Consider the following 27900-nt stretch of genomic DNA (forward strand, 5'->3'; position numbering starts at 1 on the left):
TTGGGAGTACTATGCCACACGGCTGATTGGCCCAATGAAGTCAATGTCCCATTTTTTGAATGGTTGGTGTCCTATGACTTGGGTCAACTCCATCTTGTCTTTATGAATAGGAACCTTAGTCCTTTGACACTTATCACAATGCTTTACAAATTTAGCAATATCACAAAATAGGGTGGGGCACCATAGTTGAGATTGTAGCCCCTTGCAACGGGCCATAGTATCTCCACTAAAGTGTCCTCTAGCAATTCCACCATGCGATTTAGTTAGTATGGCATGCATTTCCTACTCACATATGCATCTCCACAATAATCCATATTGTCCTAACCTATAGAGTTGGCTGGTGATCAATTGATAGGGTTGAATTTTAAGGATAATGCACCTTAGCCTAGCCTTCTCAATAGGTCTCTCTAGTAGTCGGTGCTCTAGGATCTAGACTATGTTATCAGCCCAATAAGGCATCAAGTCGACTTTGAATAAATCCTTTTTATTAGACATGCTAAAAAGTTGTACATCGGGTAGGTCATCTATAATGCCCTGTCTAGTGGCCTCTCCTGTGGTGGGTACGCGGGACATGTGATTTGCCATGTAATGTTACTTGCCTTTGTGTACAACACCATAAAAGTCAAAATTTAAAAGTAGAAGTAACCATTGACCTATGCATCATAAAGCAAGACTTGATGATCTGACATCATAAAGGTTTGTTAACAAGATAAAGCAAGGCTTGATGGTCAACAAAGAAGATAAAGGTCATAGCCAAAAGATAATGCTGAAATATCTTTATAGAAAATACCATGGCCAAACCCTCCCTCTCCATTGTGGATTAGTTCGTCTCCAGATCCATGAATTTTCTAATAGCAAAGCTCACTGGATAGTCAAGATTATGTTTGCTAGGCTAGCACAAATGGCTCCAACAGCAAACTTTGACGCATCAATATGCACATGGAATGTTATTCTCTAGTCTGGGGCTCATAAAATTGGTCTAGTAGTGAGAGTCCTTTCCAATTTTTCGTGAGCACTTGGCACTCCTTGGTCCACTCGAATACGATCAGCAACTTGTAGAGTGGTCTAGCAATCAATGCATAATTCAGAACAAAGTGCAGATAGTACCCTATGTGTTCTAGGAAGTGTTGAACTCCCTTATAGTTGGTTGGTGGTGGTACTCCACAATAGACCATCTTGTCCTAACCTATAGAGTTGGCTGGCAATTAATTGATAGGGTTGAATCTTAAGGATAATGTGCCCTAGCCTAGCATTCTCAATAGGTCTCTCTAGTAGTCTGTGCTCTAGGATCTGGACTATGTCATCAGCCCAATAAAGGCGTCAAGTTGGCTTTGAATAAATCCTTTTTACTGGACATGCTAAAAATGTGTGCATCGGGTAGGTTATCTATAATGCCCTATCCAGTGGCCCTCTCCTATGGTATGCGGAACATGTGATTCGCCATGTAATGTTTCTTGCCTTTGTATACAACACCATAAAAGTCAAACTCTAAAACTAGAAGTAGCCATTGAGCTATGCATCCAATAGCGCAAGGTTTGTTAACAAGATAAAGAAAGTCTTGATGGTCAACAAATAAGGTAAAGGGCATAACCAAAAGATAATGTTGAAATTTATTTACAACAAATACCATGGCCAAACCTTCCCTCTCCGTTGTGGAGTACTTCATCTCCAGATCCATAAATTGTCTACTAGCAAAGCTCATTGGATAATCAAGGTTATCTTTGCCAATCTGGCACAAAACGGCCCCAATGGAAAACTTTGATGCATCAATATGCACATGGAATGTTATGCTCCAGTCTAGGGCTCATAAATTTGGTCTAGTAGTGAGAGCCTTTTTCAATTTCTCATAAGAACTTGGCACTCTTCGGTTCACTCGAATACAATCAACAACTTGTAGAGTGGTCTAGCAATCAACACATATTTTAGAATGAAGCACCAATAATACCCTGTTTGTCCTAGGAAGCATTGAGCTCCCTTATAGTTGGTGGGTGGTGGTAAGTAAACAATAACCCTAATCTTAGAGAAATCAGTGTGGCAATGCCACTCTTGGACACCACATGTCCTAAGATACATCCATGTTTCACCCAGAATTGGCATCTTAGGGGATTCAAAGAGAGACTATAGAGCCTACATCGTTCAAAGACTATGCAAAGCTTATTGAGGGGTTCTTTCTAGCTAGAGTGTATGCATAGATTGTCGACAAACACTTCTAGCTCTCATCTAAGCATATCTTTGAAGATGGCGCACCTTATTAGACCCTAAAAGGTAGCAAGTATATTCATCAGCCCAAATGGCATAACAATGTACACAAATATACCCCACTCCATGGTGAAAACTATTTTATGATTGTGATCAGGGTGCACTTGAACTTGGTTGTAACTTGAGGATCCATCGAGCAAACTATAGACCTCTTTGCTTGCTACTCTCTAAATCATGTGCTCCATGTAAGGAAATGTATAATTATCTCTCTTAGTTGCTACATTGACCTTCTTGTAGTCCATGCACACTCGGATTTTCTATTCTTCTTCAAGATGATCACAATGGGTGACACCTAGTCCATGTGCTCAATTGTGCAGATGAATCTTGACTTCAATAGCTTATCAATCTCTTCCTTCATTGTGTGAGCATGCTTTAGATTCATTGTGTAAGGTTGTTGCTTTACTAGCATTGCATCAAGAATCATTGGGATGTTATGCATTACAACCCTCAAATCAAATCCTTTGAGCTCGTCTAAGGACTATGTGAATACATCTATGTACTCTTGCAAGAGGGAAATAAGTTCAGCCTCTTCATGCTTGGTCAAGTCATCAACTATAGACGGGTGGAGGCCTCTCCCCTTCCCCTACTAAGTTGACTTCCTTGACTTTGGTAGGTCCTTCTATCAATTCACTTATCTATCCTTATCTCTTTGTGCCCAACAAGATTGTTGAGATGTTAACAATCACACCTAACATAGCCTCTTTGTATGAGGCACTTTGGGATGAAGACATGCAGGCTGCAAGAATCCCATATGCACAGAAAGGGAAATCTGTACCCATCCAACAATTATAAAGCATTGTACTTGACTACCACTTTTGATAGATGAATGAATACATGATGATGCTTTTCTTTATCAGTTAGTGTTAGTCTTGTACTTGTCAGTCCTAGACAAGATTGTGTTTATGAGTTCAAGCTTCCATCTTAGAACCTAATTCACTTGTGTAATAGTTGTGGTCTTCAGTCAATGTCATCATGAGTTTAGTCTATGCTTACAAGCCACCATAGCCATGCTCTAGATCCCGTGTACTTTAACAAAGATCACTATCCTATCCCCTTTCTTAAATTTAGTCTATGCTTACAAGCCACCATAGCCATGCTCTAGATCCCGCTACTTTAACAAAGATCACTATCCTATCCCCTTTCTTGAATTTAGTGAAGTGCTTTGGTAGGTCTTGGGGTGTCTTTTGCTTTTGATCCTTTTAGTTGTCCTCTCTTTTCCTCCTTCAACCATCTATGCCTTAGGTGGACCAGCAAGTCCCCTTTAGTGCATATGGTTTTAGGTGATCGGGGTATCTCTAGATCACTCTCAAAGCTTACTTCAGATTCTGAGTTAAAATCACAACCCTCTCTAGAGGATGGAGTTTCCCCGTGAGAGCGGAGTTTTGAGCCCGGGATGTGCCTAAAATTTGCCAAAAAATCCAAAATTTAGGGAAAAAATATTCAACATCAAAGGCAGCGACTCCAGCTAGGACGATTTTAAGCACCAAGTGAAATACGACTTTTAAAAGGTGCCCGAGCGACACTTGCAGATTTTTGATAATTTTTCAAACTATCATGCAGGTTGTCAGGAGTTGCCAGCCAATGCGGGATGTCAAGCTGGATGCCCAGAAATTTACAGCACTCAAATCGGAGCTCAGACGGGGAAATGGCCAAGAAACCGGTCAAGATATGAAGAGGTGGACTTGTTTGTGGCCAAGTGGGCATGACCTTTGAGCCCTTGGGTAGCATTTTATACAACATCAATCGTGGGCATGAAGAGATGAAGAAAAACGTGGATGAAGGTGCTTGTTTTGCGCCCGATTTTTGCGCCTCGAATCATGGAGATGGAGATGCTTGCCTAAATGAAACCCACCCAACTGACAATGGGGCTTGACTACCCTTTCCTTGCTGATCATATCGCTGCCCTTTGCCCATCCAATTGTGGCCTGAATGGAGAATTCTGATTCTAGTCTTTCTCTCTCCTCCCTCTCTCTCCCCTAAGGGGCTGTTCTTGTGTGCAAGAGGAAGATGAAGAATGGTGAAGGAAAGCTTGTCCGATTGAGACCGGATTGCTTCCGCATCGATGTAGACATGAAGATTGCTGATTGTGAAGATGCTAGACATTGAATAGGGCTGACCCGCAGTCCCGTACCAAAAGCGAGATCCCGAGACATGGAGCCTAAGCGGTAATTCAATTTTTATGAAGAAAAAAATAGTTTTTATGCTATTTGGTTGATGAAATATTGTTCCCATGGGCTGATTATGCATTATGATGTTGTTTTCTATGAGTTTTATCAGTTTATGATCAAAAAATCAGAAAATCATAAGTGTTATGGCTGGAATTAATGGTGTAAAACCCGAAAAATACGCATTTAAGGGGTAAATGGGGTTTTTTTGCAAAATAAATGAGAAATATGAGACATAATATCAACAAAACCTAAAATTTTGTTGTCAAGGAACCTAGGGGGCATAGCCCACAACCAATCTTAATTTTTAGTCATTTTTATTGAAGAAAATAGAAGGAAAATACCAAAAATGGTGAAAAATGGGTTTTAAATGGGGGAAAATTAGGAAACGGTAAAAGGAAAATTCCAGAAAATTACATATGTGTCTGTGCAATGTATAATGAAGGTAGAGCATGAGGTTGGCCTCGGTTTACCCTCATTTCTATGTTTCTATTCATGTTTATCGCTTTCTTTATAAGAAAATACACATAAAACGAGCTTTTCACCTATCAACGATTGCAAAACATTAAACGGTAGGGTGAGAGGGGAGTTTGAGCGTCAAAGTATAAATTAAAATCTGATTTATGTATTGCATCATGCCTATAGGACGTTGTTTTAAAATAAAGGAAAAGGCAGCATGAGCGTAAGGCTCGGTGTCTCTCCTTGTTTCATTACATAAACGCTAGCATGGAAATCATGAAAAGATTGGGTTCGCACAAGGCACAATGCTGATTTTCTTTTGTCTGTGCACTAAACCATTCACATTATGCACTATGCATAGTTCATGGTATCAAAGGAAAAGCTCTTGGACTGCATAGCAATTGTTTTCTTAGGACTTTGACCCATGATTGAGAGTGTGAGGTTATCCCTTGCCATAGGATAGAAGGTCGGTTTCCTAAGGGACTATTGAGTAAGGACACATGGTATATCTCCTGGAAATATGAGAAATATAAAGAGAGGAGTTTGTGTTTGTTTGGGTTATGTGTTGAGCAGCGCATCAAGGGGCCAATCCCTGCGATGTAGGAGAGCTGCAGTGGGGCCGCGGTGTTTCTACCGAGAGATTGCCTCCATGTGTGTGATCGTGGCATTGCCAATGTGTGTGGGTTCTCCCTCTGAGGATTTTAAGGGAAACATTGGACTATAAACTATAAACCCATAGATTAAGCTTTAGGGTAGTTTGTCCTTTAGCATTAGATTGATGCTCCTGGTCCGCGAGGCCATGAGGGTGTTTGTGTGTCATGAGCATGAGGTCCGGCTAGTGCCATATCTAGTGCCAACCCATTTCAGGTCCCATCAGTGGTGCATTTGCCGAGAGCTACCAACAAGTGGTGGTTCTTGAATCTAGGGTTTTTAGGGACCAAAATGTTGGTTTATGTCCTCTAACAATGACCGTCAAGCCGAAATACAAAAAGCAGAATGTGCTGAGAGGGCTAGACGGCGGTTGCAGATCGTAAGTCGTTATTCTCCTCAAAGGAGTAGCCCGATATGCATAAGAGGCAGTGGTCTTAGTAACCCAACTGCTGCACATAGTCCTTTAGGTGCAGAAGGAAGCACAAGTTCTTCCTCTCTTCTGCCAAGTCAACCCACTTCAAGTGGGGGTGTGATTCTAGTAGTTCAAGCTCCTATTGTGAATCTGATTGCCGCCATGGCACAATCCATTGCAATTCCTGCAAGGACGCCGGATTTGCCAGCTTTAGGAGTTCCTTTGCCCATTTTCAATGGGTTAGCCAAAGAAGATGCAGAGTTTCACATTTGTGAATTCCAAAGACTAATGTTTAATTATCACATCCAAGATGAGGGACATCTTATGATGTTCTTTAATATGACGTTAAAAGGAAGGGCTGCGGTATGGTATCATAGCATAGAGTCTGGAACCATAACCACAATCGATCAATTTTATGCAGCTTTTTGAGGAGAATATGCCCTGAAAGAGGCGGTCAATACTGGTTGCGTGTGTTGAATGTAATGTGCCAAGACCCGCATGAGAATGTGAAAGTCTATGCCAAGAAGCTTAAGGAAGTGTTTCGTAAGTTACAAACTTACATTCCTATTCCGCCGGATGCCCAATTGCAATACTTCTTGCATGGATTGGATTTCAATATTCAAGTACAATTGAGCAGTGTGGCTTTGGCTGATATAGACACCACTATTACGCAGGCAGAAGGAGTAGAAGCATGATTACAAATGGCCTACTCCTCTCGAATAAATGTTAATGGGGGTTTAGTACCTACCATTGACAAATGGAAGTCAAAGGATGCCTATGACTAACCCCAATGGGAGAGGAAGCATGGTTCAAAATGTACCTTTGCTGCCAGCTCCTCCCAGTGTGACTATGCCTATGGCAAGTCAGTTGGCTCCACCAAATGTTGGAGGCCAAGTTTTGAACCCTAATGTTGTTCCTGCGAGTCAACAACCAATGCCAAATCAGATTGTTAGGCCAATGGAATGACGGGTAGATGATCGAGGCTATGAGTCGAGTGCATCTAATGTCCTTGGCGAAGTTAAGGATATGATGAAGCATTATACCGACATGATTTTTGAACAATATCAGCAAATAGCTGTTGACATTAATTTCTTAAAGAAGCAGTAGAATCTGATAGGGAGTCGACGCCCTGAAGTGGGTGCACCCTCAAGATTCAGCTGTAAGTGGTGTGGCGAACAACATTTTCCTAGGAACTGTCCAAATGTTAAATGTGATATTTGTGGGAAGTCGGGCCACTTAGCCGCTACCTGTTGGAGTAAGATTAGTTCCCTCCAACAAGGGAGTAAACAACCAGGTCCAATTAATCATAGAGTGCAAGATAATAACCTCCAGCCAAACGATGGACCACGACAAATATTGCAAAGGGGAAAGACCACTATAGAAGAGCTGCCACAAGGCAATGGAGTCAACCTTATTGAGGCTGTACGCGTCAATGACGTCGAAACCTCTAACCTAAGAGCCGTGACAAGAGGCCAAAAGGTTAAAGAGGTTGACAAAGATAAGGAAAAACCGGTTGAGGGAAAGCCTAAGCAAGGGGACAAGGGGACGCAAGTCCAGAATCCTAGCATGGAAGGGGGACCTCTAAGGCCTGTTGACAGAAAAGTCTATCCTAAGAAGGATGAGGAAGTGCCAAGAAAGAAGGCAAGAGCTAAAAAAGAAGCACCAAAGCCAGTCCCGAGACCAAAAGAAAGAATGGTGTGGCAAGAAAAGAGAGCTTTGGCTACCTATCATGATTTTGATTTAGCAAGTTCTCTTTGCGAAGTCAAACCAAAATAGCACTTGCAAACTCTTGACTTGGAGTTGGATTTCGGGATGAGGAATGTCCGCCAAGCTGATGCCATCATTGGGGTAGAATTTTATCTTGTCCATCCCTTGTAAGGCATTTACATCTCTTTTTGGCTTCCTTTCTATTTTGTTTTCCATGCCAAATGCCTTTTCCACTAGCTCCAAGGTCAATTCAATATGCACTTGGCGAGTTCCCTCCCCCTCATGCATGGTTATGGTGCCACAGTTTCTATGGAAAGTCCTTAAGAACTCTGCACAGTGCAAGTAGTCCACACCTCGGCTCACTGCTTCCATATATTTTTGCAGATTGCATTGCTTGATAATCTACCTTACCACTCGTTTGGCCACATTATCTAGGTTGAAGATATGTTGGAATTTGAACTGGTTGAAGGCTCGTGCTTCCACCAAAAGTCCATACTTTGCTTGTTCTTCCTTTCAAAAAGGAAAATTTCTAGCCTCTTCTTGGACTACCATTGATGGGTGCCTGTCATGAAGCCATATTCACTATTAATGGTTTTTAGAATAAGCTACAAGAAATGACTACATGCTTGTTGAACTGAAATGCTTGCTTGTAGAAGTAGAATTTTCATTCCAGTAGTCTATTGATTTTAACTTTTATCGACCTTTTCCTTAATCACAAGTTGTTGCATTTTACCCTTGCAATGTGTGCTTTTCCTTTATTTTTTTCTTTATGTGTTTGGTTTTATTCACCTCTCCCCCCTTTGCAATGAAAAGAACCCTTCCAATGGTGAAATGGTTAGAGGGTGGAGGGCCTTTAGCGCACGATCTTAGTGTTTTACTTTCACATGAGCCAGGCATAGAAACTTGGATTATATTCTAACCGAGCATAGTGGCCCATATCAAAAGGGTGGATGCCCACATGTGTGATGTAAGTGAGGACATCAAGTAAGAATTCACAAGAGGCCACTCTGCTAGCAACATGCAACTCCTCCTCGGTGAGGATGCGATCTAGATAGGGTGTTCTTTAATGTGGTCTTCCAGGGGTCGATTACAGAGGGTATTCAACACCCTATATGAAGTTGGAGTGACATAGGTTGGGTCATATTCAGATGCTTTGATTGTACGTTGCTGTTCAACATTGGTCATTATTTGGCATCCTTTTAGCTCCCATTGCAATCATAGAGCATACTATTTCTACAAGAAGGGGAAATTGTTGCTAGCAAGCCATTGCAACTTCTCAATTTCTTGGGTCGTGGCCATGATCATGCTCTTACTATACAACGTGATGAGACACTATTTGGTTGCTTGTTCCTTGGTTACCTCCATTGCAATTAACTCCGTGGCTGCTTTGGAAGCTTTAACGAATACAAATTCTGACTTCTCTCGAGAGAAAGGGAGCGCTTGCACTTCCGTCGCTATAGGTTCTTCCAAGAGTCCTAGATCTAGTTGATCGTAGCTTTTAGCCAATGCCTTGAAAGTAGCATCCAAGCATCGGAGGTAAGAAAGCAAGTCGGCCCCAGTATTTTTCGCTAAATTTGCAGCCAAGGTTAGAATTGAGCACCACTCATAAGGGGGTCTAAGCCTAGTAGTAGGTGGTTGAGGTTTAATAGTGCTATAGGGGTCAATAGCTAGTGGTTGTTGCTTGGTTTACTCACAAGTTTGTAGCTTGGCCTTATGTTGGATGGGCGTGGTTGTGGCTATAGGTGATGCACTACTTGGTGTGTTTGAGGGTTAAGGTGGGATGTCACCGAGACTAGATCAAGTCAGTTTGTTAGTGATAACAGGTTGCAGTTTTGGCCGATATATTGGCTTATGCCCTGCTGAGCTAGGCTTTAGAGGCTCCATGGATTTAGCAGCTTGAGTTGCTTGTGGTTTGAGCGGTTTTGATGGGACGTTTTGTGTGGGAAATCTTGAGGATGGTGTTTGAGTAGTGCCTTTGGATGTTTGGGCTTTAGGCAACCAAATCTAGGTGTTACCTGCATAGTAGCCTTGTGCTTGCAACAAGGCCTTGGGGACCCATTGTGTCTTGACAGTACATCAATGTTTATAGTTTTGTCTCGGCCTCCTAGGTTTCAGGTATGGATCCTTAGCCTTGCGAGGCCGCACGTTTCTATTCCTAGGTTGCACTCTTTGTTTAGTTACCCATTTGAATCGGGGTTCATGGGCTTCAGTGTTGGTTCTAATGGGCTTCTAGCGCCTTGAGACTGGGTAGTTTGTGACAAGTCCCCACCCCCTTCCTGAGACTTGGCGGTGATTTTCTCTATTGGCGGCTCTATGGACTTGGAAAGAGTCACACCACCCTTGCTTAAAGCTGTAACTATGCGGGTGTTACCCATGGCTAGATGGATACATTGCAACTCATAATCAACATGGCAAGAGGCTTGCTTTTTGAAAGTTTGTCCTAATAGCAATTCCATGCTTACATTCTTAGTGTTGGGAAACACATAGAAGATTATTGGCATGCTTTTAATCTTGATAGAAACTACAACCTTGCACTTTCCCAAAAGTGTGTAGGGTTGGCTCCCATAAGGGGTGAGGTTAGCAATAGTGGGTTGCAACCACAGTTTGCCAATTTGGGTCCAATGGTCATGAGTCAAGATGTTGAAATTGGCTCCCTTATCGATCAATGCATTGATGATGCACCTGCGTTTAGGAGTGACTGTCATGCATAGGTAGGTTGGTGGTATTACTTCATTCTCCTCATTGTCCACCTCAGTGATAGTGGCTACTTGTACATGGATGGGGGTGCTAGCATTGGGGCCTAGCCCTCAAAACTTTAGCTTTTTCTTATGTCCCTTGATTGAGTACAGTAGTATGAGGTCACCCCATTCAAAGCCGCACTGCTTGACATGCTTGTTAAACTATGAATTTCTTGTTAAACTATGAATTGCATTCACGTTGAATACATATGAGTGCATGGGTGGCTAGGAGGAGCTGGGTTTCCGTTAAGCACTCAAGTTCAATCAAGCGTTCCGTCCATGCCCCATTCTAATCCCATCTTTCTTGAACGATGATCCTGAGGCTTGGTATGAAGAATTCTAAGGGAAGGATCACCTCTATACCATATGTCAATCTAAAGGGGGTATGCTATCCTACCAATGGTCTTGTAAGCCCTGTGGTAGGCCCACAAGGGGCTACCATAAATTTGTTATCCCAATCACTACGTGACACAGAGATGACCTTGGTCAGTATGTTTACCAAGATTTTATTTGTTGACTTGGATTGACCGTTTTCCCGAGGGTAGTAAGGCGAAGATTTTCGATGGATGATTAGGAAAGAGGACAGGAGGTGAGCTATCACTTGGTTGATGAAGTGTGTGCCTTGGTCGCCAACTAATTCGATGGGACATCCGAATCTTGAGATCACTTGCTCCCATAGAAACTTAGAGGTAGCCTTAGCGTCATTCTTTCTTGTAGCTTGTGCTTCTACTTATTTATTTAGATAGTTGCTGGCCACAACGATATATTTAGCTTGTGAATATTGTGCCATAGGACTAATGGGTCCAATGAAGTCAATCCCCCATTTTTCGAAGGGTTATCATGTGATAATTGGGTTTAGCTCCATGCGATCTTTACAGAGAGGGACTTTACTTTGTTTGCACTCATCACAATACTTCATGAATCGCGTCACATCTCGGAAGAGGGTAGGCCACCACAGCTGGGATTGCAGCACCTTGCGGGCTCTCGCATCTCCACTAAAATGTCCTCCTATAATTATGTTGTGTGCCTCCGTCAGTATATCATGCATCTCATGCTCACACACGCATCTGCGCAACAACCCATCCTGTAAAGTTGGCTAGCTATTAACTGATAGGGTTGGATTTTTAGGATAAGCCACCTACGGTGGGCCTTTTCTATCGATCATTCCGGTAGTCCATAGTGAAGCACTTGAACTATGTCATCTGCCCAATATGGTATCAAGTCACCTTTAAAAAAATCTTTTTCACTGGATAAGCGGAATAGGTGTGTGTTCGACAATTCATCCCCAATGCCTTGTCCAACCACTTCTCCTGTGGGGATACGAGACAAATGGTCAACCATGTAATGCTGCTTCCCTTTATGCACTACCACAAACAAGTCAAATTTCAAAAGCAGAAGAAGCCATCTGACAATGCGTCCTATGGTGCATGGTTTATTAACCAGGTATAGCAAGGCTTGATGGTCAACAAAAAAAGTAAAAGGCATAGCCAAAAGATAATATCAGAATTTCTTCACGAAAAATACCATGGCCAAGCCCTCTCTTTCCGTTGTTGAGGAATTCATTTTAGTCTTAGTGAGTTGTCTGCTAGCAAAGCTCACTAGATAATACAGGTTGTGTTCACCAGGTTGGCATAACGCAGCTCCTACGGCAAATTTCAAAGCATCGATGTGCACATGGAATGTAAGTGTCCAATCTAGGGATTGTAGTATCGGAGCGGTGGTTAGAGCATTTTTAAGTTCCTCATACATGCATTGGCACTCCGCGGTCCATTCGAATACAATCAACAGCTTATATAGAGGTCTAGCAATCAATGCGTAGTTTAATACAAAACATCGATAGTACCCGGTATATCCTAAGCAGCACTGAACACCCTTGTAATCAGTTGGGGGTGGAAGATAGACAATGACCTTAATCTTCAAAAAATCTGTGGCAATACCATTCTTTGATACCACATGTCCTAGGATACATCCATGCTTCACCCAAAACTAACATTTCAAGGGGTTCAATGAGAGGCGGTATAGCCAACAATAGACAGTTCGGAGCCTACCTAAGTGGTCTTGCCAAGCAGAGTGAATGCACAAGTTTTCCACAAAGACTTCTAACTCCTTCCTCAACATGTCTTTGAATATTGTACACATCAGCATTGGAAAGTGGCTGGTGCATTAGTTAATCCAAAAGGCATGACTATGTAGGCAAAGACTCCCCGTTTAGTGGTGAATGCCATCTTATGCCTATTGTTAGGATGCACTTGCACTTGATTGTATCCCAAGAAGCCATCTAGGAAATTGTAGGCCTCTTTGCCAACCACTCTCTCTAACATGTGCTTAGTGTAAGGCAGTGGGTAATTATCTATTTTTGTAGTTGCATTTACCTTCTTCTAATTGACACATAATCGAATCTTCCCATTTTTCTTTAGGGCGATGACTATGGGCGAGACCCAATCCGTGTGTTCAATTTTGTACATGAATCCCGCTCTCATCAATTTGTCAATTCCTTCCTTAATAGAATAAGCATGCTTTGGTTTTCATGGGATACAGTCGTTGTTTGACTAGTGTTGTGTCAAGTGTCATGGGTATGTTGTGAGTCACTACACTCGAGTCTACCCCTTTGAGCTCTTCCAGGGACCATGATGACACCCAAAGAAGCATAAAAACAAGGCACAAAAATGTCCATGAATATATCATAGTTTCATCTTTTGTAAATGGGATAACATTTACATTGTTCCAAAATCACTAAAATACACACTTACATTAGGGGGCCACATCCATATCCACATTCACATCCATCATAAATAAATGGTATACACAAAAGTGTTACGTGCATGCATTTGTAAAGGGTAGGAATACTCAAAATTAAAGGCCAAAGGCCTTAAATATCAAATGTATCAAAAAATTCAAAGAAATAAAAAAATACGAAGGGGTGTGCTTTTTGGGGAAGAGGTGGCATGGAGTGCACGATTGGTTATGTGCCTCTTTCCCTTTCCTCTCTCTTCTCTAATCGCATATTCTCCCTTATGGCGGTGAAACAAAATTGTCCTCTCTCCTTCTCTCCTCTATGCAAAAGTTTCTCTTTCCCTTTCTCCCTCCTTTCTCTCTTTCTTGTGAGTGATGGAGATGGTAATATGTAATGAAGATGATGAAGGCAATGTTTCTATTTATCATAAGAGAGACAGTCAGTTTTGATATTAATGGCAGAGCCATACACATAGATTTTGTGTGCTATTTCTTGGTTTTGTGGTTGATTATGTTCGTGAGGGGGTTGCTGTCATTTTGGTGCACAGCCGGGGAAGAAGTTGATCTCAACAACCTGAGGGTGATAGTATGCTATTGCGACGTTGAACCATAAGGGGAGGTGGGGGGAGTTTCTCTTCAAGGAAAGAGGAAATAAGAAGTGGCTTCCTCTTCACGGATGAAATCCTTGCACATCAATCAAAAAGAATAAGAAGAAGGAGAACAATAGTGTGAGAGCAGTTAGATAGAGGCAAAATAGTTAAGGCAGGCTTGTAGATTCTGAAAGTCACTTGCTACCACGGTTTCTAGAAGAGTAGATGATACGCATGACACTTGGACAAGAGACAAAAAAGGAATCAGACATGAGTATTGCAGGAAGTATTGCAGGTGCAACATTAGGGGTAGAAGATGCTAGTGGAAATACAATAGTAAAGGAGAGGAAGCAAAATAAGAAGAAGAAGAACAGAAAGGCGTAGGCAAGCAGGGGGTCACCACAAGAAGCTCCTTCCTATCTCCCTCCCCCTCCTTGTTCCATGCCCCTTCCCCTTCACCACTCCATCTCTTGGCCCTTTCGCCTTTTCATTTTCTTACCTATCTTTAGCCTTGTGGGGAACGGAGAGAAGAAGAAGAAGAAGGGAGAATGATGATGAGGCCATGCTGAGGCGCGGCAAGTGTGGCGTCATCATTGTCACCATCATTCAACAACGTCAATAGCAGTAGCATCATCAGAGAGCCTCTCTCAGAGCAATACATGAGATTAGAACATGAAGGGGGGAAAGCTGAGAGTCGGAATCTTTTGCAAAGAATCAGAGTATTGGATCATTGCTACATATGGGTGGGGATGGGGGTTAACAAGGCCACTTGATAGTTAACGATGTTCAATGAGAGAGATACAAAGAGAGATCATCATCTTCTCACTGTGAAGCTGTATCTGTGTGATTGCCATGGAGACCTTTGATGAGTAATGTATGGTAACGATAAAAAATAATTGTTAGGTAGCAAGATCTGAGAGAGAGAGAGAGAGAGAGGAGGCATCTATGTCACACACATAGATGCGTCGCATCCTCCTGCCACTCTCCAAGAGGCAGACATAAGTGACAAAGCGATAAAGAGAAAGAGAGAGAGAAGGAGGGCTTGTGAAGGCATTGCATAAGAATAAGGAAAGAAAGAAGAAACCATAGCAACACAAGATCGAGTCTATGCAATCAAGCTCATGGCATCCTCAAAGTCAAAGCTCCTCCTTCCTTCTGGCCATGTCTATTAAAGAAGAAGAAGCATTCAAAATTGGAAAGTAGATGTTGAGTAGAAGTTTGAAGAATGCCATGCTTTGCTGTGTTATTTCCTACTATTGCTTTCCAAGAGCGGGGTAAATATGAATTGCACCTACACACCTGCCGTCATCATCATCATCATCAGTTCTAGAGAGAGATAGACAAATAGAAAGAGGTGTACCAGATACCAACATCTCTTCCAAGGCCATGGGCATAAAAAACTCCATCAATGTCATCTTGTCTACGCAGGATTGTGGGCCTTGACCAAACAACTACTCCCTTTGTACAATCGCCAATGGTTTAATGATGGCCTATATGAAGCCCTTGACTCCATATGGTTCTTTGCTTTGCAGCAAAAGAAGCTGTGCAATGAGCTTGGTTGAGATTGTGATGGTCATAGCACCGGAGAGAGAAAGAAATGGAAGGAAATGCATCAAATAAGAAGAAGAAGAAGAAGAAGAAGAAGAAGAAGAAGAAGAAGAAGGAACATGTAGGCTGCCACAGATCTTCTACATCCCTCTTAGCAAAAAAAAAGGTGCTCTACTGCTATCACACTGGCATTGCAAGGCTGTGTGCGTTGAAGTTAGGGGCAATCCACAACTAGCACCTACCTTGCTTCAAGCTCACAAGTCTTGAGGGTTTAGTAGAAGATGAGGGGAAAGAGGAAGAAGGAGAAGCACAAAGGCACGAAAGAAGAAGAAGAACAGTTGTCATCTGTATGTGCCAATTTTGAGTGCACCAAGAATCCTGAGTTTGCACCTTCTATGTGACTCATTGAAAAGGATGAAGAAGATGTTGGAGAAGAAGACAAATACAAGCGCAATCAACCAGAAGAAGACTAGCAAATAAGGATATGTTTTCCAAATTCAAGAGCATTTGTGGAGGGATGATCACCACAAAAGAAGAAGCAAATGGCATGGTCACACAAGAGGGAACATGAATAGGTCCTCCTATATTCCATCTCTCTTACTCATCTTCACCCCACAATAAGCAGTGGCACCTCTCATTCTTGGCATGGAAATCTCTTATATCCTCTAATGATAGCCATGGTACCGTCGTCTTCCTCATCATTCCAAAGAATCCCCTCTTCTTCCACTACCCAACCTTCTCAAATGGCTTTTACTCCTCATGCCGAGATCTGGATTCTACAATTCTTTGTCTACTTGCAGAATGATTGAGGTTCAAACTTAGGGTTATCATAATTTCAAGAAACACTTGCTTAAAAAAATTAAATAAAAACTTCATGTGACACTTGTTCACACATCCACCACAAACCTCGTAGACATAAGAGAACTTTAAAAAATAGCCCTACTTTTGACTTGTTTTTAATAAAAACTCATAAGAGATCATTCCCATGCTCTACTTTTGCTTATATAACACAATGAAAGCTTTGTGTAGCTCACCTTTGAGTAGTCTTGCCTCCTTCTTAACTTCCTCTCCAATAGACCTCAAGTATTCAACATCACCATTTCCTCAACACAACATCAACCCCTCTTTCCCTTCTTGATCTTTATGTCCACATGGTCAACCCTCAAATGCCCTTTTAAAGACAAAAATAAAGATAACTTTAAAGGGAGACATAACACTATCAAAGAAACAAAAAGCTAAAAATATCAAACCTAACCACATGTTCTAGAATTCTAAAACACACCCTTGTGATACCTATCAATAGAAATCGCAATGTAAACCCTTTTGCAAGGGGATAACTAGCTCAAACAATTTTATCCTCGTAGCTAAAAATGCTAGCAAAACATCAAGTGCCTTTAGAGCTACATGATGGAAATAATCATCTTTCTTTTCCCTATTGGGATGGGAAAAGTTGTGCTCATGTCCCTTATTGAAGATAGAACCCCATCTTTTGGAGACAATACAAGTTTTCTAGTGTGGGAGTATGATGGAGGTAGGAGTTCCCCTACTTTGCTCGTCATGGATTTGGAGTCCCATACCCTACCATGGCTAGGCCTTGTGATTGAAGTTGTTTTACTAACAATTTTGGATGTGATTTGTGTTAGATAGTGGTTCTTCTTTGACAAGGTTTGCAAGGACGCTTCATGTTTCAGTGTGAGAGAAAATGATGACACCCAAAGAAGCATAAAAACAAGGCATAAAAATGTCCATGCATATATCATAGTTTCATCTTTTGTAAAGGGGATAACATTTACATTGTTCCAAAATCACTAAAATACACCCTTACATGAGGGGGCCACATCCACATCCATCATAAATAAATGGTATACAAAAAAGTGTTACGTGCATGCATTTGTAAAGGGTAGGAATACTCAAAATTAAAGGACAAAGGCCTTATCATATCAAATGTATCAAAAATTTCAAAGAAATAATAAAATACAAAGGGGTGTGCTTTTTGGGAAAGAGGTGGCATGGAGTGCACGATTGGTTATGTGCCTCTTTCCCTTCCCTCTCTCTTCTCCAGTCGCATATTCTCCCTTGTGGTGGTGAAAACAAATTTGTCCTCTCTCCTTCTCTCTTCTGTGCAAAAGTTTGTCTTTCCCTTTCCCCCTCCTTTCTCTCTTTCTTGTGAGTGATGGAAATGGTAATATCTAATGAAGATGATGAAGACAATGTTTCTATTTATTAATAAGAGAGAGAGTCAGTTTTGAGATTAATGGCAGAGCCGTACACATAGATTTTGTGTGCTATTTCTTAGTTTTGTGGCTGATTATGTTCGTGGGAGGGTTTCTATCAAACCAAGCAAAGATGTCTACATACTCTCGCAAGAGAGTAATGAGACTTGCCTTGTCTTTCTCAGCCAAGTCATCGGGTATAAAGATAGGTCACGGGGTCTCCCCTTCCCTGGCTAAATCAACCTCCTTGACCTTGGTGGGTCCCTCGATGGGTTCGCTTGCTTGTCCTTGTCGTTTGGCTCCTAGTTAGATCACCACCCTATCTCCCTTTTTGAACTTTGTGAACCATCTTGGTAGGTCTTTTGGTTTGTGTTGTTCCTCTGTCCACCTTTCTTTGCTCAGCATTTGTCATTCCTCCCTTAATCGTCAGCATCATAGGTGAACAGGTAGGTCCCCCCCCTTAGTGCATCTAGTCTTGGGAGGCTGAGGTATTTTAGGATCACTATCTGAGCTGACTTTCGATTCGGAATCAAACTCTCCATTTTAGCTAGAAGAGGGGCTCTCTCCTAAAGGTCGTAGCTCCGAAGGTGAGTCTGTTTGTAGTAGTGGTGTATCACTTGGTTGGACTAGGCCTGCTCGCTCGCAATCGATTGCACTTGTGTGATCCAACCAAGTTTGATCGCAGTCCTCACGTCTGACTCCATCTCTAAGTGCACTCTACTTGTGTGGTCTGGTTTCTGTTTGTATTTTTTCAATTACATGCCCCTCGGTGTTGTACTCTAGGATATCGACTTCCTTTTCTCTCTCACTATTCAAGGAACAACAGTCCTCATACTCATCATCCGAGCTCTCTTTGTTAGGTTGCTCCTCCTGAACATCCTGGTTATAACTACTCCCTTCTTGTTGGTCGAGAAGTAAGGCCCAATTGTAGTTCAAGTTCAAATCATGTACCTTGGACCATTGTCATTCAAACTCATCTAGGAGATCTTGGAGTGGCTTAAGGGTCGCCATTGGATTGCTAGCCAACTTGTTGATTAAGTATCCTAGGACCTCCTAGAGCTCGCGTCTACTATTTGGGACTCAGAATGCAACATGAGTGGGTCTTCCATGTAGACTCCCGGTCATCATGCAGAGTGATACTGAAGGTGGGTCTTTGAAGAACTGATCAGTCGCCTTGACGGCCTGTTTGTACTCCTCAGCATCTGAGAATGGTAGGTCGATGGTAGCTAGAATGTGCATCCAGTCCCGTTCATCCTCCGAGCACGGTATATACTTGGTAAGGGCTTCATAGGATCCCCTAGTTTGTCCATCGCCCTTCAACATGGTGGAGATGGTGTCTAGGTTGACTGGGGTAGTCTTCCAAGTGTTCATCTCTACTCTCACATCTTCTATTCGATTGCCTGAGAAGATAAGACTATTGCCCCAGTCCTCCACAACTCTCACATTGTGCATCTAGGGTCGGCCTAGTAGAATGTCATAGTCTACTCCCTTCATGATAATGAAGTCAATAGAGAATTGGATCCCTGCGATATTTACTGGCTAGTTTTTTAACACTCCAAATGGCTTCACCTTCATTCCATTTTCTAGTGTGATGTTAAATCTAGTAGTCTCAACCAATGGGTTGCCCCAAGTTTGGAGTATCTCTTGGCTTAGTAAACTCACTCCTGCTCCTGTGTCCACAATCCCCTTTTTGGTGACGTCTCCCAGTGCTTGGACTAGCAAGACTGCATGCGTTTCTGTGCCTTCCCAAAAAGCATTTATGTGTAGGGATTTAGGTAGGGAGTGTAGAGTCAAGCTCGGTATTTGGGTTTCTACATCATGCAGGCCACTCTATGGCCATTGGCTCATTTGGTTCTTCAACCCACTGCCTAAGCTCCTGCCATAGCATTGGGTGCTGCCTAAGCAGGATGCCTAAGCTCAGAGTTATCAGGGTGGTCACTGGTGTATTGAGGAGGTTGCTAGTCATTTTACTCTCTTCTAGGTCTGTGGTTCTCAGCCCCCAATGGCCTTGATTATTTTTCCGACTTGAGGCAGTTAGACTTTTTCTAGGCAATATAGCTTGTGGTTCCATTGCCTACCTTGGTTTTGATTGTGGGGGAGAGATTGGGGTTCCTATGCTTGAGAGATTGTCAATCTCGTTCTCCAATACGGGCTCAACGTCATTTAGGTGCTCACCTCATGGGCCTCCCTTACCCATTCTTTCACCTTCTTGATGCTTCAAGTTGGCACTTCGGGTTGAGGTACTCCTCAACCTTAGCACTTTCCTTTTCAGACATCTGAGGCACTGACATCTCTTCTTCTACGTCAATGGCTTTCCCTTTGACTGGCAGAGTCATGGCACTTTCAGTTTTGAGGTGACCTTAGCATCTAGTCTCCTCTTCCTTTGTCTTTGGATTCTCTTTCCAATTGAGGTTTCATCAAGGTTGCTAGGCCCTGGTAGTGATATGTCGGCTTGCTTTGTTTGTGCACGGGTCATGACATGCAACGGGATAGGTGTGGCCTCCTCGTTGAGTGTCTCAACACCAAACAACGCCATTAGAACCGATGGCTCGTTTGCCAAACTAGAGGATGGTCTCCACCTAGGGTAGTCGACAAAGAGATGAGAGATTCCACACTCAGCACATCTCTGGTCATCCTTATCTCGGTTTGCTTGTTCCCTCTCAAGGAAAAATGAAGAAAAAGGTCTTGGGTGACTACAACTCCAACACACGATTGGTTCTTGGGTTTGTCCTCCTAGGCCTCTACCTCTTCGTTTACCCAACACCATCATCAATACTAGTCAATAGTCCATGAGGATAGCATTGCCTTCCACATCATATGACACATATGGGTTTACATAAGGCTCATCATTGCTAGGCTTGTCCACATGGTGGACTGGAGTGTCACTCGGTGGATGGGTCACGTAGGGTCCAAGTGGTCTAGGGATAGATGTAGGATTTATTTCCATCCTGGGGATGGTTGGTTTAGCATCATTTGGTGCTAGAAAAGCCAATGGGGCTCCCCTTCCAAAGATGTTTGGTGGCGAACAGTGGGGTTGACCCTAAAGCTGTGGGTATGGGAGCCTCCAAGGTGATCGGCACTGCATGGTGTCATGGCCGAACCTACCACAATTAGCACAAGGTCATGAGCTAGGGTCCTAACACTCAGCTAGCACGTGGTTTATGCCATAATGCACACATTAGATGTGTGGGCGCATCGATCGTCTCATCATCTCCTATAGTTTGGCTATGTCCATCCTAATCTCTCCTAACTCTTGTCCTGACTCAGTGCCCTTTCCTTTGTCTTGAGTGCTTGAGTTGATTTTCTCACTCGGCATTGAGGCTCTCTCACAACTCCTGGCACTAAACTCTTCCTAATTCAAGCCTCTGGAGCCTCTTTCCTTGAGCTGGTCATCCACTCTAATAGCTTCTTCAAAGACCCTTGCCAGTGCATCTCGCTGCAAGCTTGAGTTGTTGGCTAAGGCTTTGTAGAGCTCCTCGCCCCCTATTCTGTTGATAAATATCGTGGACACCGCCCTTTCGGTTGGTCTCTCACCTATGGGAATTCTCTTGAAGAGGCTCCTTACATGGGTCACATAATCTTGAATATATTCTCTCTCTTTTTGCTTGACATTCATAAGCCACACTATAGGTTTTCGAAGTATTGAAATTCAGAAAATCTCTTAATGAAGAGATTTTTCAGGCCATTGAAATCGGCACACTCCATAGCATCCAGACATGTGTACCAGGTCCGACCCTTGTTGCCTAAGCATAATCCAAAGGCTTGGGAGCATTGAGAAGGATGAGCAAGGCCATTAGCTTCACAAACCTACTTATATTGCTCCACAAACCTATATGGATTGTCGGTAGCTTGGTATTTGTCTAGCTACTTCACTACCACATGGATTTTTTATTGACTCTTAGAGCCTTGGTTAACTCCCAACCCTGTCAAGAGTGATGTTGCCAATGCTACAACGCTCTGTTCTGCAGTCGTGTTATCTAGCAGTTGCTTTGTCAGGAGCTCGCTCAATGTGAAATCTCCTTCCAATGCTCTCTCGCTCTCTGACCAATTCCTACCCACTAAGGCTAGTACTCTCTGGATCTCTCACATTTCTAAGCTCTAGTGCAAGTTCCTGGTTTGCTGATCCTGGTTGTATGTGGTCAGGCCTTACAGAGCCCTGCAGGCCTGTTTTCTCTCTTCCTCTAGGTCTGCTATGATGTCCTCTACTGGCCTACCATGGTGTTCTAGCCAGGTTTGAGCGTCATATTGGTTCACTAAATGTTGGAGAACCTCAGGAAAGTCTCCTAGGTTAAGCTCCTTGTTGCCTCTATGGCCTAACCTGCCTCCTTCCATGTCAAGGACTTCATGTTCTGCCAAGTTGTCGATCAAGTTGATAAGGCCGGGTAGATCCACTTCCGCGGTATTGTCTGTCCTTGTTGCATTCAGATTTTTGGCCATGTTCTCCACTTGGTCCTACCTTTGGGGATTCAATATCCCTTCCATGTCCTTGAGTCATCTCTTATTGGTGGGTTCCTTCAAGTCGTTAGGTCCAGGCGTGTTCCTTGCTACTTACAATCAGCCCTCAACTTACCCTCACTCTGTGCGTGTGTGCTCTTTTCAGTGCACTATGAAAAATTAGGCTTTTTGCTTTCCTTAATTGAGCTTTGAGTGGTGGAATTCAAAGTGAGTGAAAAAAAAATGTGCCCATAGCTTCGGTGCTCAGCCCACAATACCAAACACCATTTCAGAATGTTCCACCACAATCTCTAGGTTTGTAACCACGTGTGAGGCATTTGGTGGGTTCTTTTAGTGTGGGTGATGCTTCTCATTAGTTAAGATTTGTCAATTTTCCAAATTCTCTCACTCACGCTGTGTTCAATTTTTAAATTGTCCAATTTTGAAAATCGGAGTGGGTATGTCCGATCGAACAAGGCTATTGGTCTGACTCTGTGATTTGAGCGTCGCAATCGGATGGATCGAGCATCCGATCAGATGGATCATGTGTCCCTTTATGGGTTGTCCAATTTTCCAAATCAGATAGGGTGTCTGATTGGACTAGGTAGGGTTGTCCGAGTGGTCCAACTCTAGGAATCGAAAATGGTGGGGCCGCTCGATTCCACCGGCCGAAATGCGTGTCGATCACTTATTTTTCCAAAAATATAAATGTAGATGTTGCTAGTAGCTACCAAAACTTCCAAGAATCAAGGAGGAGTGTATGCCAAAGGTCTTCCATACGTGAATGTCATTGAAGGTCCCGATGTGGTCCAATCGGTCTGATGCAAACCTGGACCTGCAAGCTCTCTCTCTCTCTCACACAAAGTGAGAACTGTAACTGAGACACTTCTGGAGGGCTGTCTTTGAGGCTATTGGAACTCAATTCTATTTTAGCACAGCTTACCATCCCCAAACTGATTGTCAAACAGAACGAGTCAATCAAGTCATTGAAGATATGCTTAGGGCATATTGTTGTCGTGAACCCAAAAAGTGGATTCAATACTTACCCCTGGTTGAGTTTGCCTACAATGCTTCTTACCAATAGAGTATTCGGATGACCCCTTTCCAAGCATTGTATGGGCATGATTGACGTACCCCTTTGAACTTCTCGAATCCAACTTTGAGGGTAGAAGCTTCAAGACAGATGTTGGAAGACATGGATGATCAAATCAAATCAATAAGACAAGACATTCAAGCTACCAAGGATAGACAGAATGCCTACGCTGACTCAAAACCACAAGACAGATCCTTCATTGAAGGTGTATCCCTCTCTATGGGTGTAGTGAGCTTCCCTTAATGTCCAATTGAGTTTCTTCCTCTCTCAAGCACTCCAATAGCTCCACGATTCTTGATGCAAGATCAAGCATCCTCAAGCCTCCGCCTACAAGATCCATCCTCCATAGCCATGTGCAAAACAAGAGAAGAGAAGCGAAGAGAAGAGAGAGGACGGTGGAGAGCTTTAGCTCCTTGATCCCTCACCCTCACACACACTCTCCCTTACTCTCTCACACTCCCTCTCTCAAGCACACACAAGCAAGAAAAGAGAAGAGAAGGAGAGAAGAAGAAGATTCAACTTTGCCAAACACTAAAGAATGACCTCTCATTCCTCTTTTGGACTATACATACAAAGCCCTAAATCCCAATTGGGCTGTCATCCCCTTTTTACATGGCCGGCCATAGCCTAGGCTCTTTTTTCCATTGTTCTTATATCTTCCTAGCTTCCTTCCTACCGCCCATCTACATTTACAATTTGCACAAGTCAGAGCCCAATGCTCTTAAAATAAATCACGGTGCGCCTTGCACTCTTTTACAATAGTATTGACTTGTGCCTTTTCTTGAGCGCCTCTCCTTGATTTAGAACTTTTTCACACTTCTTACGTTTCTCGATTTTCTAGGCATGCCTTCGTTCTCCATTCTGCTTTTTCCTTGGCTCTGTCTTCTGTTTTTAGATTTTTCCGATTTTCCACCTTGTTTGTTTGAGGGTTAACATAGAGCAACAAATTAGGACCAAAACTCTCAGATTTGAGCAGTAGAAGATTTAATTGTGTCAAGAGACACAAGGAATGTAGTGTCAAATAACACTTGATAAGTATCAATAGATACTATGCTTTGAAGCACTTAAGTTTGATACTTTGATGCTTGGCTTTCTCTCCTCCTTGCTGATTTGATTGGAAATGCTTTCTAGAAACTCAATTTTTAGTGAATCAGAGTGGAAAAGGTTTGATTTAAGTGCCAGGAGAGAGAAAATGAAGGAAATATGAATTTTCGAGTAATTGGATATGGAGTTTTAGGGTTTGCAAGATAGGGGCCTAGTTTTTCTCTCTGTGTGGCTTACACAATGAACCATCATTAGGAAAAAACTAAACTCACAAATGGGCCTTTTAGCCCCCCTCTTTCCTCCTTAAAACAGGGAAAAGAGGAGAGAAGAAAAGTAAAATATTTCTCTTCTCTCTCCACTTTTGCAATCTCATTTTGCCTTTTTTATATTATCTACAAAGATATACTTAGATTCCTTCTCTCTTCTCATTCAAGAAGACTTTGTCAACCAAATTTTATATTAAAAAAGGAGTTAGTTACGAGAGTGTGGTGCTTAATTTTCAATGCAAAATGATTAGTAAATACGAGGTAATTGGTTTTTAATCAAGAAAAAAGAAAATGAAATTTCAAAAGTTCATTTTAAGATATTTTAGGGATTTTTTATATTCTAGCTTTTGGTCAAAAGACAAACCAACTGGTCAAATTTCCTATTTTTTGGAAATGGTTTTGGAGGTAAAATAGAAATGTCTAAAATACGAAAAGTCTTGGATATCCCTACCCTCTGAGCTATTTTCCCCCATATCTATACTCTCTCATGGCTCTATTGTGACCTCTTCTCTATGTTTATGAAACCTTCATTAATAGAGTGAATTACTTACAGCCTCGTTTCCCTTGGCACCTTTGTGTGCCTATCTATGCATCTCCACTCTACCTCCTATGACAACCAAGTAGGCTCCCCGTTTTTATTAATAGTAAAATGAATACATGAAAGAAGGAGCTGCATATTGAAGTAGAGATTGAATATGCCCCATTATTCAAAAGAACCCACCGTACCAGTGTCAACCCGCAGGTTTTGTAGAGTTACAGGGGATTGAAACATGTGGACTTGTAGGTTGATGGGCTTAAACAATAGACCTCCAACTTTCTCAGGAATAAAAAATTTGCTAAAGTATGTGTGTGAGGGTGAAAATGGGTTGCTTGCTTACACTAGGCAGCTGAATGATCAGGTGTTCAAAGTATTTACAACTTTCCAAGCAACCATTAAAAATTGTCATGATGTGATCGCTGCATATCAACTTTATATACAATAGCTCATAAGACAAGTGGTATAGTTGAATGAAACTATAATTCAACAAAACAATCAAATTATTTCAATGCAGGACACTATCCATGACATTGGTATCTCATATGAGGAGACAAAGGCACAATTGGATGACCTGAGAAAGATCAATAGCAAGCTAACATAGGAGCACAAACAAAAGAAGAAGACAATCAATGAGTTAATTGTGAACAACGGCTAGTGGAAGTGATATATCAAAGCATGTAAGGTAGCTCAGAATGAGAACCTAGGTGAGGGTGAGGTTAGATCGTGTATTAGTAGATTGTTGAAGGCAAGTACATTGGAAAATGCTTTGAGCAATCCTAAGGCTAAGGCTATAAAAGAAAATGTGACTAAGTACACATTAAAAGGTGTGTCAAATGAGTTCTCAGCTGTGGATGCACAATCCATTTGTGACAGGTCCAGTATTAGCACAACAACTTACTCAAAGATATTCAAAGGTGTGAAGGCTAGGTTTGGTCATGTGCTAAAGAGAAATAGAATTGTGCCTCTTCCTCAACCTTCAAAGTTAATAGAGGCCCGACGGCAACTTAATATAAAGGTTTTGGAGCTGATAGGAGATCCCATGCATGTTCAATGTGTGGAAACACTAAAGGTTGGGACCAAAAACACATCTGAGGTGAATTTCATCGAACTCAACAATTACTATTTAGATTTGTACAAAGTGAAGTTGTCAATGGTAATGTACTACAATATGTTTGTTGGGGAATGTAATGGTAAATTTCAGTTTTTTTATAAAGTTAGATGAAAGTGGGGCCGTTAAAGAAGTAAAGCTTGAAAGAGTTAGTACAACTCTGATAAATAGAGCTTTACAATTCGACAAGAATAACCTAGGGAACTTAAGTGTTCAATCCGAGCACCATGTGTGGTGGTTCGATGTATTTGAAGTTCCTAAGGAAACATTTGAGCTGCTGCAGCTATTCTTTATGCACACAAGCATTCCAAGCATCATCAATCGTCAGGAACATGGTGAGATGCTCTTGGTTGAAGGGTATGTCCAATACTTGGTTGAATGGCATCTTGCAAGAGACTTGAAACTTTAAAATGCATGTGTGGAATCTCCAATGGTACAAATACAAAGAATCTATGGCTATATTGCTTGACAGAGAGGGTAGAAGGAAAGGACGGAAAGAAGAACTGGCAAAGGGTGACAAGTGATGCACCGACACGCAATAGAGAAGATCCCACTTGGAAGCCTATCTTCAACATTCCATTGGATCATATTCACATTTTTTCATTGCATGATTTTTTCAGAATCATGGAGAAACTTCTATATGAATACATTTGCTTTGCTTATAGGATGCAACTAGAAAAAGAATCCATTGCAACGTGTAGGAATGTGGAGCAAGTGCTATCAAAAATTGGGCTACACAAGTATCAAAAGTGATGATTGAAAAAGATGAGAAGAGATTAGGAAAATCTCGTAACTTGCCAAAAAAGCCTTGCTTTGGAGGAGCAAAGGCTAGGAAGTTTCTCTTAGCACCCATCAATGAGGAAGGGAATGTCATGATTTGTAGGCTGTAAGACTATGATGGGTGGAAAACATTACATTTTACAGTTCCTGATCAAAGTAATGGAGGAAAAACAAGGTTGGCCAAAGCTAAGGTTTGGATAAGTCTTAACAAATTGGCTCCCTTACTTCACAAGATGGTGTTTAGCAATGAAGACAAGCAAGAATTTATCGATGCTATGCATAGCTTCTACGAAAATATGATGGAAGAGTGGGGCAAAAGCTCTATTACACATTACATGGTGCGTACTAAGTTAATATTTTAAAATTTTATGAACTGTATAGACTATTAAGCATAGTTTTACTCATGTGTGATATGTTTCTTTGTAGCATATCCTTGAGAGGCACATGGGCCATATTTGTAGAAAAGGGAAGCATCGAAATTTGGTCCACACAAGGGATGGAAAATTCACATTGGATAGCACATGATGCATACCAAAGAAAAATCAATCATGGTGGAGGGGTGAATGGTAGCAATCCAATGATCCAATTGCTATCTTGAAGGTATAGGATTATAGTAGCAGATGAAGCTAAACTCCCGCAAAAGAGAGCAAATGAAAGTGCTGATGAATTGATTGCAGGCATGATGGAATCATGTCGTGTCACTAAAAGAGTGCGCTATGAAGCCTCAAGTGTCAAAGAAAACCATGCCAAGTGGCTAGAAACAAGGCTTCGACAAGGCAATAAATGGTTTCGAAGAGAGCTAAGATAGTAAGATGAACAATGTATTCAATGTGAATGCAATTCATAGTTTAAGAGAGAAAGAGAGAGTGTGCATCTATGTGAATGAGTCTTACAGTTTAGGGTTATATGAAAGAGGGTTTCACTTTTTATTTTATTCATCAAGTTCTCATATCTCTTGTGTGCAGGAAAGATGGCTAGGTCTAAGATAGTTGCAAATAAGCTTCTGCTCAAAGCCCCATATCATGTTTAGCCCCTTGGAGCATCTACTAGCTCAGATGCACCCCCTTCTCAACCTAACCCAACTTCATCAAGCTGCCCTCACAAGGGTCCTCCTCAGCATCTCCACAAGAAACGCAAGTGGAAGCTAGGTACAGTGACCTTG

This window comes from Lygodium microphyllum, chromosome 15 (assembly GCF_053477565.2).
Source record: "Lygodium microphyllum isolate KBCC chromosome 15, Lygodium_microphyllum_v1.1.10, whole genome shotgun sequence".
NCBI classification, from domain to species: Eukaryota; Viridiplantae; Streptophyta; class Polypodiopsida; order Schizaeales; family Lygodiaceae; genus Lygodium; species Lygodium microphyllum.